At 45.6% G+C, this 15,314-nt stretch overlaps 12 non-coding genes and 1 pseudogene across 12 annotated transcripts; all 13 read right to left on the reverse strand.

Annotated features, from left to right (window-relative positions):
• Window positions 1–3,933: 3,933 nt before the first annotated feature.
• On the reverse strand, window positions 3,934–4,098 carry LOC143105197 (U1 spliceosomal RNA). The gene has a single exon (XR_012983331.1). It is a non-coding gene; the product is annotated as a U1 spliceosomal RNA (small nuclear RNA).
• Window positions 4,099–4,457: 359 nt separating this feature from the next.
• On the reverse strand, window positions 4,458–4,622 carry LOC143105199 (U1 spliceosomal RNA). Its single transcript, XR_012983333.1, has one exon. It is a non-coding gene; the product is annotated as a U1 spliceosomal RNA (small nuclear RNA).
• A 359-nt stretch (window positions 4,623–4,981) lies between these two features.
• On the reverse strand, window positions 4,982–5,146 carry LOC143105200 (U1 spliceosomal RNA). Its single transcript, XR_012983334.1, has one exon. It is a non-coding gene; the product is annotated as a U1 spliceosomal RNA (small nuclear RNA).
• Window positions 5,147–5,505: 359 nt separating this feature from the next.
• Window positions 5,506–5,670, reverse strand: LOC143105201 (U1 spliceosomal RNA). The gene has a single exon (XR_012983335.1). It is a non-coding gene; the product is annotated as a U1 spliceosomal RNA (small nuclear RNA).
• Window positions 5,671–6,029: 359 nt separating this feature from the next.
• On the reverse strand, window positions 6,030–6,203 carry LOC143105282 (U1 spliceosomal RNA; annotated as a pseudogene).
• A 4,986-nt stretch (window positions 6,204–11,189) lies between these two features.
• Window positions 11,190–11,354, reverse strand: LOC143105202 (U1 spliceosomal RNA). Its single transcript, XR_012983336.1, has one exon. It is a non-coding gene; the product is annotated as a U1 spliceosomal RNA (small nuclear RNA).
• A 359-nt stretch (window positions 11,355–11,713) lies between these two features.
• Window positions 11,714–11,878, reverse strand: LOC143105203 (U1 spliceosomal RNA). Its single transcript, XR_012983337.1, has one exon. It is a non-coding gene; the product is annotated as a U1 spliceosomal RNA (small nuclear RNA).
• A 359-nt stretch (window positions 11,879–12,237) lies between these two features.
• LOC143105204 (U1 spliceosomal RNA) lies at window positions 12,238–12,402 on the reverse strand. Its single transcript, XR_012983338.1, has one exon. It is a non-coding gene; the product is annotated as a U1 spliceosomal RNA (small nuclear RNA).
• A 359-nt stretch (window positions 12,403–12,761) lies between these two features.
• LOC143105205 (U1 spliceosomal RNA) lies at window positions 12,762–12,926 on the reverse strand. Its single transcript, XR_012983339.1, has one exon. It is a non-coding gene; the product is annotated as a U1 spliceosomal RNA (small nuclear RNA).
• Window positions 12,927–13,285: 359 nt separating this feature from the next.
• LOC143105206 (U1 spliceosomal RNA) lies at window positions 13,286–13,450 on the reverse strand. Its single transcript, XR_012983340.1, has one exon. It is a non-coding gene; the product is annotated as a U1 spliceosomal RNA (small nuclear RNA).
• A 359-nt stretch (window positions 13,451–13,809) lies between these two features.
• LOC143105207 (U1 spliceosomal RNA) lies at window positions 13,810–13,974 on the reverse strand. Its single transcript, XR_012983341.1, has one exon. It is a non-coding gene; the product is annotated as a U1 spliceosomal RNA (small nuclear RNA).
• Window positions 13,975–14,333: 359 nt separating this feature from the next.
• LOC143105208 (U1 spliceosomal RNA) lies at window positions 14,334–14,498 on the reverse strand. Its single transcript, XR_012983342.1, has one exon. It is a non-coding gene; the product is annotated as a U1 spliceosomal RNA (small nuclear RNA).
• A 359-nt stretch (window positions 14,499–14,857) lies between these two features.
• On the reverse strand, window positions 14,858–15,022 carry LOC143105210 (U1 spliceosomal RNA). The gene has a single exon (XR_012983344.1). It is a non-coding gene; the product is annotated as a U1 spliceosomal RNA (small nuclear RNA).
• Window positions 15,023–15,314: the final 292 nt, after the last annotated feature.

The following is a 15,314-nucleotide window of genomic DNA, read 5'->3' on the forward strand; positions in this document are numbered from 1 at the left end:
ATACATGATTGTCCTTTTGACTCTCTCTGTTTTTCCCCCCCAGATAAAGCGGAACATCTCCCGGCGGGCCAATGTGATGAAGGGACTGGGGGCAGGAAGTATCATCGCCAGGTATGATAAGGCTGATAGAATTTCCATCTTTGCAATCATAATTTTGCCAAGCATTGTTAAATCACGTGATCTCCATAGGAAGAATTTCTGTTTTATTTTATTTATTCTCGTTCCCCAGTTTTTCCTATCTGTCTCTTCTCCAAAGTAAATCCCAAGAACCTTAATATTTTTATCTTGTTCAGTCAACCCTAAGGGTATTTTGTTTTCTGTCCAATTACTGTACAAGATTTCACTTTTACTTACATTCAACTTAATTCCTGTTGCTTTAGAGAATTGTCCACATGTAGCCAATCCTGTGTGAATAGAAAGGTTATCCACTGCAAAGAAGGTTATATCATCCATATACATAGATAATTTTGCCTGTCTTCCATTCCCTCCAGGGATTGGCATTCCTCTGAAGTTCACATTAGAACGTATTGCATTGGCTAGGGGCTCCATGCATATGACAAATAGTGAAGCTGACAGAGGGCACCCTTGTCTTAGTCCAGACTGCAGCGGGATGGTTGCTGATGGGTGGCCGTTGATCATGGCAATGCTGGAAATGTTGCAGTACATCATTTTAATGGAGGACAGAAACAATGGTCCAAAATTCATCTTTTCTAAAATTGACATTAAAAATTCTCTATCAAGTTTATCAAATGCTTTTTCATGGTCCAGGGTCACAATGCTCACTGGAGTTTGTCTTTCCTTAGAGTAGAGGATAATGTCCCGTGTCAAGGCAAGATTATCTGATATTCCTCTCTTTGGGATTCCGCAGGTCTGTTCAGAGCTGACGACTTTGGCCAACACAGTTTGCAATCTAGAGCACATAACTTTAGCACAGATCTTATAGTCAGTCCCTAAAAGGCTTATTGGTCTCCAATTCTTTATGTCTGATTTTTCTCCTTTTTTAAAGAGGAGTGAGATACAGCCGTTTCTCATACTGTCAGTTAATTCTCCCTTCTCCTGAGATTCTTTATATATGTTAAGAAGCTCCTCCGCTAAGATGTCCTTAAAAGCAATGTAAAAATCCCCTGGCAAGCCGTCAAGTCCTGGTGCTTTATTCTTTGATAGGTTATCTATGGCCTTTTTTATTTCATGTAGCGAAAAGGGACTTTCTAAAAGATATTTGTCTTCATTTAACAGGACCTTTTCTATTTGTCCCAGAAAACGCTGCTTCTGTATAGAATTTGTACATGGCTTCTTATAAAGATCTTTGTAAAAAGTTTCCACAACATTTGCCAGCTCATTTTGTTTGTCCACTTTGATACCATCTTGATTTTTTAGTTCTTTTATTGACTGACGTGGTTTCAGCAATTTCCTGAAGAAATACTGTGTACAATTTTCGTTCTGTTCAAAGGTTTTAGCTCGACTCCTTTCTATAACTCCTCTTGCATCTTCTGCTGCGATGGTCATCATTTTCCCTTTAATCAGGGTGATCTCCTCATCTACATCAAAGCCCTCCTGCTGCATTTTATAGAATCTCTGCAGTTTTCCTTGTAACCTTTTTAGATAAAGTTTTTTCCCTTGAGCTTTCCTTTTCCCTTCTATTTGGAAGAATATTCTTGTTCTCTTTTTAATTTCCTCCCACCAGTCTGAAGCTGAGTTATAAAGACTTTTCAATGAAATCCAATCATAAAATTTTGCTTTGTATCTGTTAATTACATTGGGGTTATCTAAAAGGCTTGTATTCAGTTTCCAGTAACCTTGTCCAGCTTTTATAGACCCAGGGATTTTTACTGCACAGGTCAAAAGGGAGTGATCTGAAAAAAAAGTTGGAGCCACTGTAGCTTGTATCACCTCAAGACTTGTTGATGTTAAAATCATGTCTATTCTTGAGTGTGCCTTTCCATTTGTCCAGGTAAAACCAGGCAGATCTGGATTTTCTTTTCTGTAGGTATCAATCAGTTTAAAATCCTTTATAATGGTCTTCAACAGCTCAGAGCTACTATCTGTTGTGTTGGCTGTTTTGGTTATTTTATCTTTACAATTTAGGACACAATTAAAATCACCAGCTATTACAATGGGAATGTTACATAACAATACAGGATATAAAGCTGAAAGTGTTTCTAACCGATCTTTTAAATCAGTAGGGCAATAGATATTAATAAGTCTCAGCTCAAGCCCGTGCCTCTGAATATCGACACAGATCAGTCTTCCATCCTGTATAATTTGAATTTTCTGGACCTCAATATTATGAGCTCTAAAAAGTATTCCTACTCCAGACGCTCTGTTAGAGTTATCTCCTGACCACACAGAAGGCCCATGTGTCCATCGTCCTTGGAAGGTTTTATAATTATCTTTATATGAAAGCCAACATTCCTGTAAGAAATAAATGTCACTTTTTAAGGTTTGTAGATGTTCAAAAACTGCCTCACATTTCACTCTATCATTTATGCCACGTACATTAATAGATGTTGTTTTTAGAGTGTCCATTAGGGGAACTAGGGAGGATATCAATGTTCATGGCGAGTCTTCTTCCTTTTTTTTGCATGTTTCTTTTTATTTGCTAGACTTGCTGAGGAGGTATTTGATTGTAAAGAACTTTCTTTCATTTGAGTTGCTGTGGAGAACCCTAAGACCTCATCAGGCTCTAAGAATGGGGTTTCTAGAGGGGATTTGGGCGACCAGTTGATCTCAGCCCCCCACTGTGCCTCCCCAGAGGAGGTGGTGAGGACTCTCTCCCTTTTGTCTTCTACGTTTCCTCCACCAGAGGGAGACACAGGGAAAGCAGATGGTGAACTTGTAGATGGTGAACTTGTAGAGGGGTTCTCCCCAATGTTGGAAACGATTGACTCCAAAGGACTCTCTGCTCCGATTTCTGTAGTTCCCAGGAATCCTTCGGCTTGTGAGGGTGGAATTACAGATCCATCTGGGCTCTCATTGAGGGCGGCCGAAGACTCGGATGAACTTTCTGAACAGGATGTTTCACTTTCCATGTCTTCTGATGGACTGAAGGGGTCCAAACTTCCTTTAGCTGTGGCCTCATTCATTTGTTGGTTTGGGTTAGTATCAACCTCACTTGAAAAGAGAGAGGGGAGAAAAACTGTTCCTTGTGTTTCAGCCAAATCAGGCTGATTGTTGTAATCAGATTCAGGTGAGGTGGTAGCCATGTTGGAAGCATGTGCTTCCAAAGTTACTACCTCCATGTGTTGAACAATGGTGGCACTATACTCCGTTTCTGAGGGGGGAGCACACATTTTAACACGGTTTGCATAGGCTCGTGGACAATCTTTAAACCTGTGGTCTTGTGAAAGGCAAAGATTACAAACTGTAGAAGCAGTGCACTGTGAGGCAGTATGTTCTGTGCTCTTACATATTCTACAGACCTCCACAGTGCATTGGGCCGCGAGATGCTCTTTGCTTCTACAACGCCTGCATTCCTTCGGTTGTCCTACATAAAAAACAGAGCCTCTAAAAGAACCAATCTGGATATTATTGGGTAGATGTTGAATCCCATCACCGATTCTTTTCAGCCTGACTTGGAATCTTCGTTCTCCCGTTTTAATTCCATCCACATCTTTTACTTCAAATCCAGAAAGAACTGTGGCATACCTCATTAACCATGTGCTAATGTCCTCAATCTTCACTTTTTCAGAATACATCACAACATGGACGATCTTTAAATCTCTCTCTGACAAAGGTATGAAAACAATCTTCTGAAAGGCTGCAGAATCCTTCTTCTTTTTATCAAATCTCTCACAGCACAGTTCAAAAATCCTTAAACTTGCAAAAATGACTTCAAAAATCTTCTTACCAGGAAAAGCAAAGACATAATCCAGTTGATTTGTTGGAAATCCCAACTCTCCCAAAAGCTCTGTCTTTTCTTTACACCATCAAAATCAGGGGAGAGCGCGAACGCAGTCCCCCACTACCAGAAATTGTGCAGTCGAGATTCCCACATTTGAGGAATTCGCAGGGGTCAGCACGACCGGATGTGCAATGGCCGAGCCTCGCCCTGGGCAAACAACCTTCTTGATCATTGTATCACCCCTGCCAGGTAAGTATGAGTTGGAACAGACCAAGTTGGCGCAGGGGTTCCTGGCCACTGGCAACACGCAGATGGTGGGCCCACCTCCAAGATTCCGTAAAGGGGGAGGGGCCTCCCTGAAAGACATCATTACTCGGAGCTTCCATAACAGCGACCTCTCCCGGTGAAGTGCCAAGGCTGCATCTAAATTATCCCGGCTAGATAGTGGACAGGAGGCACGCACTAAATCTAGACTCCTCCGACGGAGAAGCCGAGCAAAAGAGCGAACGTACGGCAGAACATGGCACAGAAAGCAAAGAAATGAGCCATGGTGTCCCACAGAGAGCATTGTCCACGTTCCACTGGTCGCTCTGTCTTTTCTTTACACCATCAAAATCAGGGGAGAGCGCGAACGCAGTCCCCCACTACCAGAAATTGTGCAGTCGAGATTCCCACATTTGAGGAATTCGCAGGGGTCAGCACGACCGGATGTGCAATGGCCGAGCCTCGCCCTGGGCAAACAACCTTCTTGATCATTGTATCACCCCTGCCAGGTAAGTATGAGTTGGAACAGACCAAGTTGGCGCAGGGGTTCCTGGCCACTGGCAACACGCAGATGGTGGGCCCACCTCCAAGATTCCGTAAAGGGGGAGGGGCCTCCCTGAAAGACATCATTACTCGGAGCTTCCATAACAGCGACCTCTCCCGGTGAAGTGCCAAGGCTGCATCTAAATTATCCCGGCTAGATAGTGGACAGGAGGCACGCACTAAATCTAGACTCCTCCGACGGAGAAGCCGAGCAAAAGAGCGAACGTACGGCAGAACATGGCACAGAAAGCAAAGAAATGAGCCATAGTGTCCCACAGAGAGCATTGTCCACGTTCCACTGGTCGCTCTGTCTTTTCTTTACACCATCAAAATCAGGGGAGAGCGCGAACGCAGTCCCCCACTACCAGAAATTGTGCAGTCGAGATTCCCACATTTGAGGAATTCGCAGGGGTCAGCACGACCGGATGTGCAATGGCCGAGCCTCGCCCTGGGCAAACAACCTTCTTGATCATTGTATCACCCCTGCCAGGTAAGTATGAGTTGGAACAGACCAAGTTGGCGCAGGGGTTCCTGGCCACTGGCAACACGCAGATGGTGGGCCCACCTCCAAGATTCCGTAAAGGGGGAGGGGCCTCCCTGAAAGACATCATTACTCGGAGCTTCCATAACAGCGACCTCTCCCGGTGAAGTGCCAAGGCTGCATCTAAATTATCCCGGCTAGATAGTGGACAGGAGGCACGCACTAAATCTAGACTCCTCCGACGGAGAAGCCGAGCAAAAGAGCGAACGTACGGCAGAACATGGCACAGAAAGCAAAGAAATGAGCCATGGTGTCCCACAGAGAGCATTGTCCACGTTCCACTGGTCGCTCTGTCTTTTCTTTACACCATCAAAATCAGGGGAGAGCGCGAACGCAGTCCCCCACTACCAGAAATTGTGCAGTCGAGATTCCCACATTTGAGGAATTCGCAGGGGTCAGCACGACCGGATGTGCAATGGCCGAGCCTCGCCCTGGGCAAACAACCTTCTTGATCATTGTATCACCCCTGCCAGGTAAGTATGAGTTGGAACAGACCAAGTTGGCGCAGGGGTTCCTGGCCACTGGCAACACGCAGATGGTGGGCCCACCTCCAAGATTCCGTAAAGGGGGAGGGGCCTCCCTGAAAGACATCATTACTCGGAGCTTCCATAACAGCGACCTCTCCCGGTGAAGTGCCAAGGCTGCATCTAAATTATCCCGGCTAGATAGTGGACAGGAGGCACGCACTAAATCTAGACTCCTCCGACGGAGAAGCCGAGCAAAAGAGCGAACGTACGGCAGAACATGGCACAGAAAGCAAAGAAATGAGCCATAGTGTCCCACAGAGAGCATTGTCCACGTTCCACTAGTCGCTCTGTCTTTTCTTTACACCATCAAAATCAGGGGAGAGCGCGAACGCAGTCCCCCACTACCAGAAATTGTGCAGTCGAGATTCCCACATTTGAGGAATTCGCAGGGGTCAGCACGACCGGATGTGCAATGGCCGAGCCTCGCCCTGGGCAAACAATTTTTCAATTTTCAATTTTTTACTTTATTGTGTTTCATAGCAAATACATACATAAGACTCAGAGGTATCAGCTTAAAAATACATGTACAAGCACATTGTGGAGGCTAAAATCTTTTACATCTTTCACTGCATTTAAATCAGAAGGATATCACATCAACATATCACAAATCCATAATACATGTTACACAAGTCGCAAATTCTGTCCCATTAAAAGCATAAATCCCACCCAAACAAATTTCCCATACAATCCATTTTCCACATGACTTTTGTTTTTTCCTTCCCGTACTTCAACAAGTCCCTTGTGACATAGTCCTTAATGCTGTTCAGTGCCATACTTTTTGCCCCACCCAAACTAATCTTTTCTTTTTTAAGGAATAACCTATTCCTAACCACCCACAAAGTACATTTGACACAATTAATAACTGCCCAGAGTCTACAAAATTCTTGATCTTTTTTCTTTATGTGTAATCCAAAAAGTACAGTTTCTCTACATAAAACCATGTTTTTATTTCCAAACCATGGCCTAAACACATTCCACACAAGTTTAGCAAATGTACAGTCCCAAAACACATGATCTATTGTTTCTTCATTACAAAAGCTTTCTCTGATACATTTAGCACTAGCACACAGACCCCATCTGTAGAGGACTGTTCTTGTTGGTAAACAGTTCTGTGCCACCTTCCAAGCTACATCTTTATGTTTGTTAAACAGAAAGGGGGAGGATGTACATTTCCATACTCGTACACACTGGTTTTCTGTCAATGCCCTAATTGTTTCTATTCTCGGGGGGGCATCCTCCAATAATTCATGTATGGCACCGCTACTTAAATCAGAGCCTGCACATATGGTTCCTTTATGCTTCACTAAAAATCTTTTGCTTCTTGGTAGAGGTATGGCCGAGTATCCGAGGAGGGTAGGGTGAGAGGTCGCCTTTCCCAATTCTTCCCAGGCATATACCTGCCCACCCAGAATTTGGCAAAGAGAGTCCACAGAGCTTCTCCTCCTTGGTCTGCTATTCCTTTTAAGATGTTACTCAGGAACATTGCTTTAAATTTCTTTGTAATATCCAGCACGTCTCTGCCCCCTAAAGCTTTTGGTTTATACATGATTGTCCTTTTGACTCTCTCTGTTTTTCCCCCCCAGATAAAGCGGAACATCTCCCGGCGGGCCAATGTGATGAAGGGACTGGGGGCAGGAAGTATCATCGCCAGGTATGATAAGGCTGATAGAATTTCCATCTTTGCAATCATAATTTTGCCAAGCATTGTTAAATCACGTGATCTCCATAGGAAGAATTTCTGTTTTATTTTATTTATTCTCGTTCCCCAGTTTTTCCTATCTGTCTCTTCTCCAAAGTAAATCCCAAGAACCTTAATATTTTTATCTTGTTCAGTCAACCCTAAGGGTATTTTGTTTTCTGTCCAATTACTGTACAAGATTTCACTTTTACTTACATTCAACTTAATTCCTGTTGCTTTAGAGAATTGTCCACATGTAGCCAATCCTGTGTGAATAGAAAGGTTATCCACTGCAAAGAAGGTTATATCATCCATATACATAGATAATTTTGCCTGTCTTCCATTCCCTCCAGGGATTGGCATTCCTCTGAAGTTCACATTAGAACGTATTGCATTGGCTAGGGGCTCCATGCATATGACAAATAGTGAAGCTGACAGAGGGCACCCTTGTCTTAGTCCAGACTGCAGCGGGATGGTTGCTGATGGGTGGCCGTTGATCATGGCAATGCTGGAAATGTTGCAGTACATCATTTTAATGGAGGACAGAAACAATGGTCCAAAATTCATCTTTTCTAAAATTGACATTAAAAATTCTCTATCAAGTTTATCAAATGCTTTTTCATGGTCCAGGGTCACAATGCTCACTGGAGTTTGTCTTTCCTTAGAGTAGAGGATAATGTCCCGTGTCAAGGCAAGATTATCTGATATTCCTCTCTTTGGGATTCCGCAGGTCTGTTCAGAGCTGACGACTTTGGCCAACACAGTTTGCAATCTAGAGCACATAACTTTAGCACAGATCTTATAGTCAGTCCCTAAAAGGCTTATTGGTCTCCAATTCTTTATGTCTGATTTTTCTCCTTTTTTAAAGAGGAGTGAGATACAGCCGTTTCTCATACTGTCAGTTAATTCTCCCTTCTCCTGAGATTCTTTATATATGTTAAGAAGCTCCTCCGCTAAGATGTCCTTAAAAGCAATGTAAAAATCCCCTGGCAAGCCGTCAAGTCCTGGTGCTTTATTCTTTGATAGGTTATCTATGGCCTTTTTTATTTCATGTAGCGAAAAGGGACTTTCTAAAAGATATTTGTCTTCATTTAACAGGACCTTTTCTATTTGTCCCAGAAAACGCTGCTTCTGTATAGAATTTGTACATGGCTTCTTATAAAGATCTTTGTAAAAAGTTTCCACAACATTTGCCAGCTCATTTTGTTTGTCCACTTTGATACCATCTTGATTTTTTAGTTCTTTTATTGACTGACGTGGTTTCAGCAATTTCCTGAAGAAATACTGTGTACAATTTTCGTTCTGTTCAAAGGTTTTAGCTCGACTCCTTTCTATAACTCCTCTTGCATCTTCTGCTGCGATGGTCATCATTTTCCCTTTAATCAGGGTGATCTCCTCATCTACATCAAAGCCCTCCTGCTGCATTTTATAGAATCTCTGCAGTTTTCCTTGTAACCTTTTTAGATAAAGTTTTTTCCCTTGAGCTTTCCTTTTCCCTTCTATTTGGAAGAATATTCTTGTTCTCTTTTTAATTTCCTCCCACCAGTCTGAAGCTGAGTTATAAAGACTTTTCAATGAAATCCAATCATAAAATTTTGCTTTGTATCTGTTAATTACATTGGGGTTATCTAAAAGGCTTGTATTCAGTTTCCAGTAACCTTGTCCAGCTTTTATAGACCCAGGGATTTTTACTGCACAGGTCAAAAGGGAGTGATCTGAAAAAAAAGTTGGAGCCACTGTAGCTTGTATCACCTCAAGACTTGTTGATGTTAAAATCATGTCTATTCTTGAGTGTGCCTTTCCATTTGTCCAGGTAAAACCAGGCAGATCTGGATTTTCTTTTCTGTAGGTATCAATCAGTTTAAAATCCTTTATAATGGTCTTCAACAGCTCAGAGCTACTATCTGTTGTGTTGGCTGTTTTGGTTATTTTATCTTTACAATTTAGGACACAATTAAAATCACCAGCTATTACAATGGGAATGTTACATAACAATACAGGATATAAAGCTGAAAGTGTTTCTAACCGATCTTTTAAATCAGTAGGGCAATAGATATTAATAAGTCTCAGCTCAAGCCCGTGCCTCTGAATATCGACACAGATCAGTCTTCCATCCTGTATAATTTGAATTTTCTGGACCTCAATATTATGAGCTCTAAAAAGTATTCCTACTCCAGACGCTCTGTTAGAGTTATCTCCTGACCACACAGAAGGCCCATGTGTCCATCGTCCTTGGAAGGTTTTATAATTATCTTTATATGAAAGCCAACATTCCTGTAAGAAATAAATGTCACTTTTTAAGGTTTGTAGATGTTCAAAAACTGCCTCACATTTCACTCTATCATTTATGCCACGTACATTAATAGATGTTGTTTTTAGAGTGTCCATTAGGGGAACTAGGGAGGATATCAATGTTCATGGCGAGTCTTCTTCCTTTTTTTTGCATGTTTCTTTTTATTTGCTAGACTTGCTGAGGAGGTATTTGATTGTAAAGAACTTTCTTTCATTTGAGTTGCTGTGGAGAACCCTAAGACCTCATCAGGCTCTAAGAATGGGGTTTCTAGAGGGGATTTGGGCGACCAGTTGATCTCAGCCCCCCACTGTGCCTCCCCAGAGGAGGTGGTGAGGACTCTCTCCCTTTTGTCTTCTACGTTTCCTCCACCAGAGGGAGACACAGGGAAAGCAGATGGTGAACTTGTAGATGGTGAACTTGTAGAGGGGTTCTCCCCAATGTTGGAAACGATTGACTCCAAAGGACTCTCTGCTCCGATTTCTGTAGTTCCCAGGAATCCTTCGGCTTGTGAGGGTGGAATTACAGATCCATCTGGGCTCTCATTGAGGGCGGCCGAAGACTCGGATGAACTTTCTGAACAGGATGTTTCACTTTCCATGTCTTCTGATGGACTGAAGGGGTCCAAACTTCCTTTAGCTGTGGCCTCATTCATTTGTTGGTTTGGGTTAGTATCAACCTCACTTGAAAAGAGAGAGGGGAGAAAAACTGTTCCTTGTGTTTCAGCCAAATCAGGCTGATTGTTGTAATCAGATTCAGGTGAGGTGGTAGCCATGTTGGAAGCATGTGCTTCCAAAGTTACTACCTCCATGTGTTGAACAATGGTGGCACTATACTCCGTTTCTGAGGGGGGAGCACACATTTTAACACGGTTTGCATAGGCTCGTGGACAATCTTTAAACCTGTGGTCTTGTGAAAGGCAAAGATTACAAACTGTAGAAGCAGTGCACTGTGAGGCAGTATGTTCTGTGCTCTTACATATTCTACAGACCTCCACAGTGCATTGGGCCGCGAGATGCTCTTTGCTTCTACAACGCCTGCATTCCTTCGGTTGTCCTACATAAAAAACAGAGCCTCTAAAAGAACCAATCTGGATATTATTGGGTAGATGTTGAATCCCATCACCGATTCTTTTCAGCCTGACTTGGAATCTTCGTTCTCCCGTTTTAATTCCATCCACATCTTTTACTTCAAATCCAGAAAGAACTGTGGCATACCTCATTAACCATGTGCTAATGTCCTCAATCTTCACTTTTTCAGAATACATCACAACATGGACGATCTTTAAATCTCTCTCTGACAAAGGTATGAAAACAATCTTCTGAAAGGCTGCAGAATCCTTCTTCTTTTTATCAAATCTCTCACAGCACAGTTCAAAAATCCTTAAACTTGCAAAAATGACTTCAAAAATCTTCTTACCAGGAAAAGCAAAGACATAATCCAGTTGATTTGTTGGAAATCCCAACTCTCCCAAAAGCTCTGTCTTTTCTTTACACCATCAAAATCAGGGGAGAGCGCGAACGCAGTCCCCCACTACCAGAAATTGTGCAGTCGAGATTCCCACATTTGAGGAATTCGCAGGGGTCAGCACGACCGGATGTGCAATGGCCGAGCCTCGCCCTGGGCAAACAACCTTCTTGATCATTGTATCACCCCTGCCAGGTAAGTATGAGTTGGAACAGACCAAGTTGGCGCAGGGGTTCCTGGCCACTGGCAACACGCAGATGGTGGGCCCACCTCCAAGATTCCGTAAAGGGGGAGGGGCCTCCCTGAAAGACATCATTACTCGGAGCTTCCATAACAGCGACCTCTCCCGGTGAAGTGCCAAGGCTGCATCTAAATTATCCCGGCTAGATAGTGGACAGGAGGCACGCACTAAATCTAGACTCCTCCGACGGAGAAGCCGAGCAAAAGAGCGAACGTACGGCAGAACATGGCACAGAAAGCAAAGAAATGAGCCATAGTGTCCCACAGAGAGCATTGTCCACGTTCCACTAGTCGCTCTGTCTTTTCTTTACACCATCAAAATCAGGGGAGAGCGCGAACGCAGTCCCCCACTACCAGAAATTGTGCAGTCGAGATTCCCACATTTGAGGAATTCGCAGGGGTCAGCACGACCGGATGTGCAATGGCCGAGCCTCGCCCTGGGCAAACAACCTTCTTGATCATTGTATCACCCCTGCCAGGTAAGTATGAGTTGGAACAGACCAAGTTGGCGCAGGGGTTCCTGGCCACTGGCAACACGCAGATGGTGGGCCCACCTCCAAGATTCCGTAAAGGGGGAGGGGCCTCCCTGAAAGACATCATTACTCGGAGCTTCCATAACAGCGACCTCTCCCGGTGAAGTGCCAAGGCTGCATCTAAATTATCCCGGCTAGATAGTGGACAGGAGGCACGCACTAAATCTAGACTCCTCCGACGGAGAAGCCGAGCAAAAGAGCGAACGTACGGCAGAACATGGCACAGAAAGCAAAGAAATGAGCCATGGTGTCCCACAGAGAGCATTGTCCACGTTCCACTGGTCGCTCTGTCTTTTCTTTACACCATCAAAATCAGGGGAGAGCGCGAACGCAGTCCCCCACTACCAGAAATTGTGCAGTCGAGATTCCCACATTTGAGGAATTCGCAGGGGTCAGCACGACCGGATGTGCAATGGCCGAGCCTCGCCCTGGGCAAACAACCTTCTTGATCATTGTATCACCCCTGCCAGGTAAGTATGAGTTGGAACAGACCAAGTTGGCGCAGGGGTTCCTGGCCACTGGCAACACGCAGATGGTGGGCCCACCTCCAAGATTCCGTAAAGGGGGAGGGGCCTCCCTGAAAGACATCATTACTCGGAGCTTCCATAACAGCGACCTCTCCCGGTGAAGTGCCAAGGCTGCATCTAAATTATCCCGGCTAGATAGTGGACAGGAGGCACGCACTAAATCTAGACTCCTCCGACGGAGAAGCCGAGCAAAAGAGCGAACGTACGGCAGAACATGGCACAGAAAGCAAAGAAATGAGCCATAGTGTCCCACAGAGAGCATTGTCCACGTTCCACTAGTCGCTCTGTCTTTTCTTTACACCATCAAAATCAGGGGAGAGCGCGAACGCAGTCCCCCACTACCAGAAATTGTGCAGTCGAGATTCCCACATTTGAGGAATTCGCAGGGGTCAGCACGACCGGATGTGCAATGGCCGAGCCTCGCCCTGGGCAAACAACCTTCTTGATCATTGTATCACCCCTGCCAGGTAAGTATGAGTTGGAACAGACCAAGTTGGCGCAGGGGTTCCTGGCCACTGGCAACACGCAGATGGTGGGCCCACCTCCAAGATTCCGTAAAGGGGGAGGGGCCTCCCTGAAAGACATCATTACTCGGAGCTTCCATAACAGCGACCTCTCCCGGTGAAGTGCCAAGGCTGCATCTAAATTATCCCGGCTAGATAGTGGACAGGAGGCACGCACTAAATCTAGACTCCTCCGACGGAGAAGCCGAGCAAAAGAGCGAACGTACGGCAGAACATGGCACAGAAAGCAAAGAAATGAGCCATGGTGTCCCACAGAGAGCATTGTCCACGTTCCACTGGTCGCTCTGTCTTTTCTTTACACCATCAAAATCAGGGGAGAGCGCGAACGCAGTCCCCCACTACCAGAAATTGTGCAGTCGAGATTCCCACATTTGAGGAATTCGCAGGGGTCAGCACGACCGGATGTGCAATGGCCGAGCCTCGCCCTGGGCAAACAACCTTCTTGATCATTGTATCACCCCTGCCAGGTAAGTATGAGTTGGAACAGACCAAGTTGGCGCAGGGGTTCCTGGCCACTGGCAACACGCAGATGGTGGGCCCACCTCCAAGATTCCGTAAAGGGGGAGGGGCCTCCCTGAAAGACATCATTACTCGGAGCTTCCATAACAGCGACCTCTCCCGGTGAAGTGCCAAGGCTGCATCTAAATTATCCCGGCTAGATAGTGGACAGGAGGCACGCACTAAATCTAGACTCCTCCGACGGAGAAGCCGAGCAAAAGAGCGAACGTACGGCAGAACATGGCACAGAAAGCAAAGAAATGAGCCATAGTGTCCCACAGAGAGCATTGTCCACGTTCCACTAGTCGCTCTGTCTTTTCTTTACACCATCAAAATCAGGGGAGAGCGCGAACGCAGTCCCCCACTACCAGAAATTGTGCAGTCGAGATTCCCACATTTGAGGAATTCGCAGGGGTCAGCACGACCGGATGTGCAATGGCCGAGCCTCGCCCTGGGCAAACAACCTTCTTGATCATTGTATCACCCCTGCCAGGTAAGTATGAGTTGGAACAGACCAAGTTGGCGCAGGGGTTCCTGGCCACTGGCAACACGCAGATGGTGGGCCCACCTCCAAGATTCCGTAAAGGGGGAGGGGCCTCCCTGAAAGACATCATTACTCGGAGCTTCCATAACAGCGACCTCTCCCGGTGAAGTGCCAAGGCTGCATCTAAATTATCCCGGCTAGATAGTGGACAGGAGGCACGCACTAAATCTAGACTCCTCCGACGGAGAAGCCGAGCAAAAGAGCGAACGTACGGCAGAACATGGCACAGAAAGCAAAGAAATGAGCCATGGTGTCCCACAGAGAGCATTGTCCACGTTCCACTGGTCGCTCTGTCTTTTCTTTACACCATCAAAATCAGGGGAGAGCGCGAACGCAGTCCCCCACTACCAGAAATTGTGCAGTCGAGATTCCCACATTTGAGGAATTCGCAGGGGTCAGCACGACCGGATGTGCAATGGCCGAGCCTCGCCCTGGGCAAACAACCTTCTTGATCATTGTATCACCCCTGCCAGGTAAGTATGAGTTGGAACAGACCAAGTTGGCGCAGGGGTTCCTGGCCACTGGCAACACGCAGATGGTGGGCCCACCTCCAAGATTCCGTAAAGGGGGAGGGGCCTCCCTGAAAGACATCATTACTCGGAGCTTCCATAACAGCGACCTCTCCCGGTGAAGTGCCAAGGCTGCATCTAAATTATCCCGGCTAGATAGTGGACAGGAGGCACGCACTAAATCTAGACTCCTCCGACGGAGAAGCCGAGCAAAAGAGCGAACGTACGGCAGAACATGGCACAGAAAGCAAAGAAATGAGCCATAGTGTCCCACAGAGAGCATTGTCCACGTTCCACTAGTCGCTCTGTCTTTTCTTTACACCATCAAAATCAGGGGAGAGCGCGAACGCAGTCCCCCACTACCAGAAATTGTGCAGTCGAGATTCCCACATTTGAGGAATTCGCAGGGGTCAGCACGACCGGATGTGCAATGGCCGAGCCTCGCCCTGGGCAAACAACCTTCTTGATCATTGTATCACCCCTGCCAGGTAAGTATGAGTTGGAACAGACCAAGTTGGCGCAGGGGTTCCTGGCCACTGGCAACACGCAGATGGTGGGCCCACCTCCAAGATTCCGTAAAGGGGGAGGGGCCTCCCTGAAAGACATCATTACTCGGAGCTTCCATAACAGCGACCTCTCCCGGTGAAGTGCCAAGGCTGCATCTAAATTATCCCGGCTAGATAGTGGACAGGAGGCACGCACTAAATCTAGACTCCTCCGACGGAGAAGCCGAGCAAAAGAGCGAACGTACGGCAGAACATGGCACAGAAAGCAAAGAAATGAGCCAT

This window comes from Alosa pseudoharengus, unplaced genomic scaffold, assembly GCF_046254945.1.
Source record: "Alosa pseudoharengus isolate Yale_2024_CS ecotype anadromous, Long Island Sound unplaced genomic scaffold, YU_APseudo_1.1 YU_APseudo_1.1_scf_5, whole genome shotgun sequence".
Taxonomy (NCBI): Eukaryota; Metazoa; Chordata; class Actinopteri; order Clupeiformes; family Clupeidae; genus Alosa; species Alosa pseudoharengus.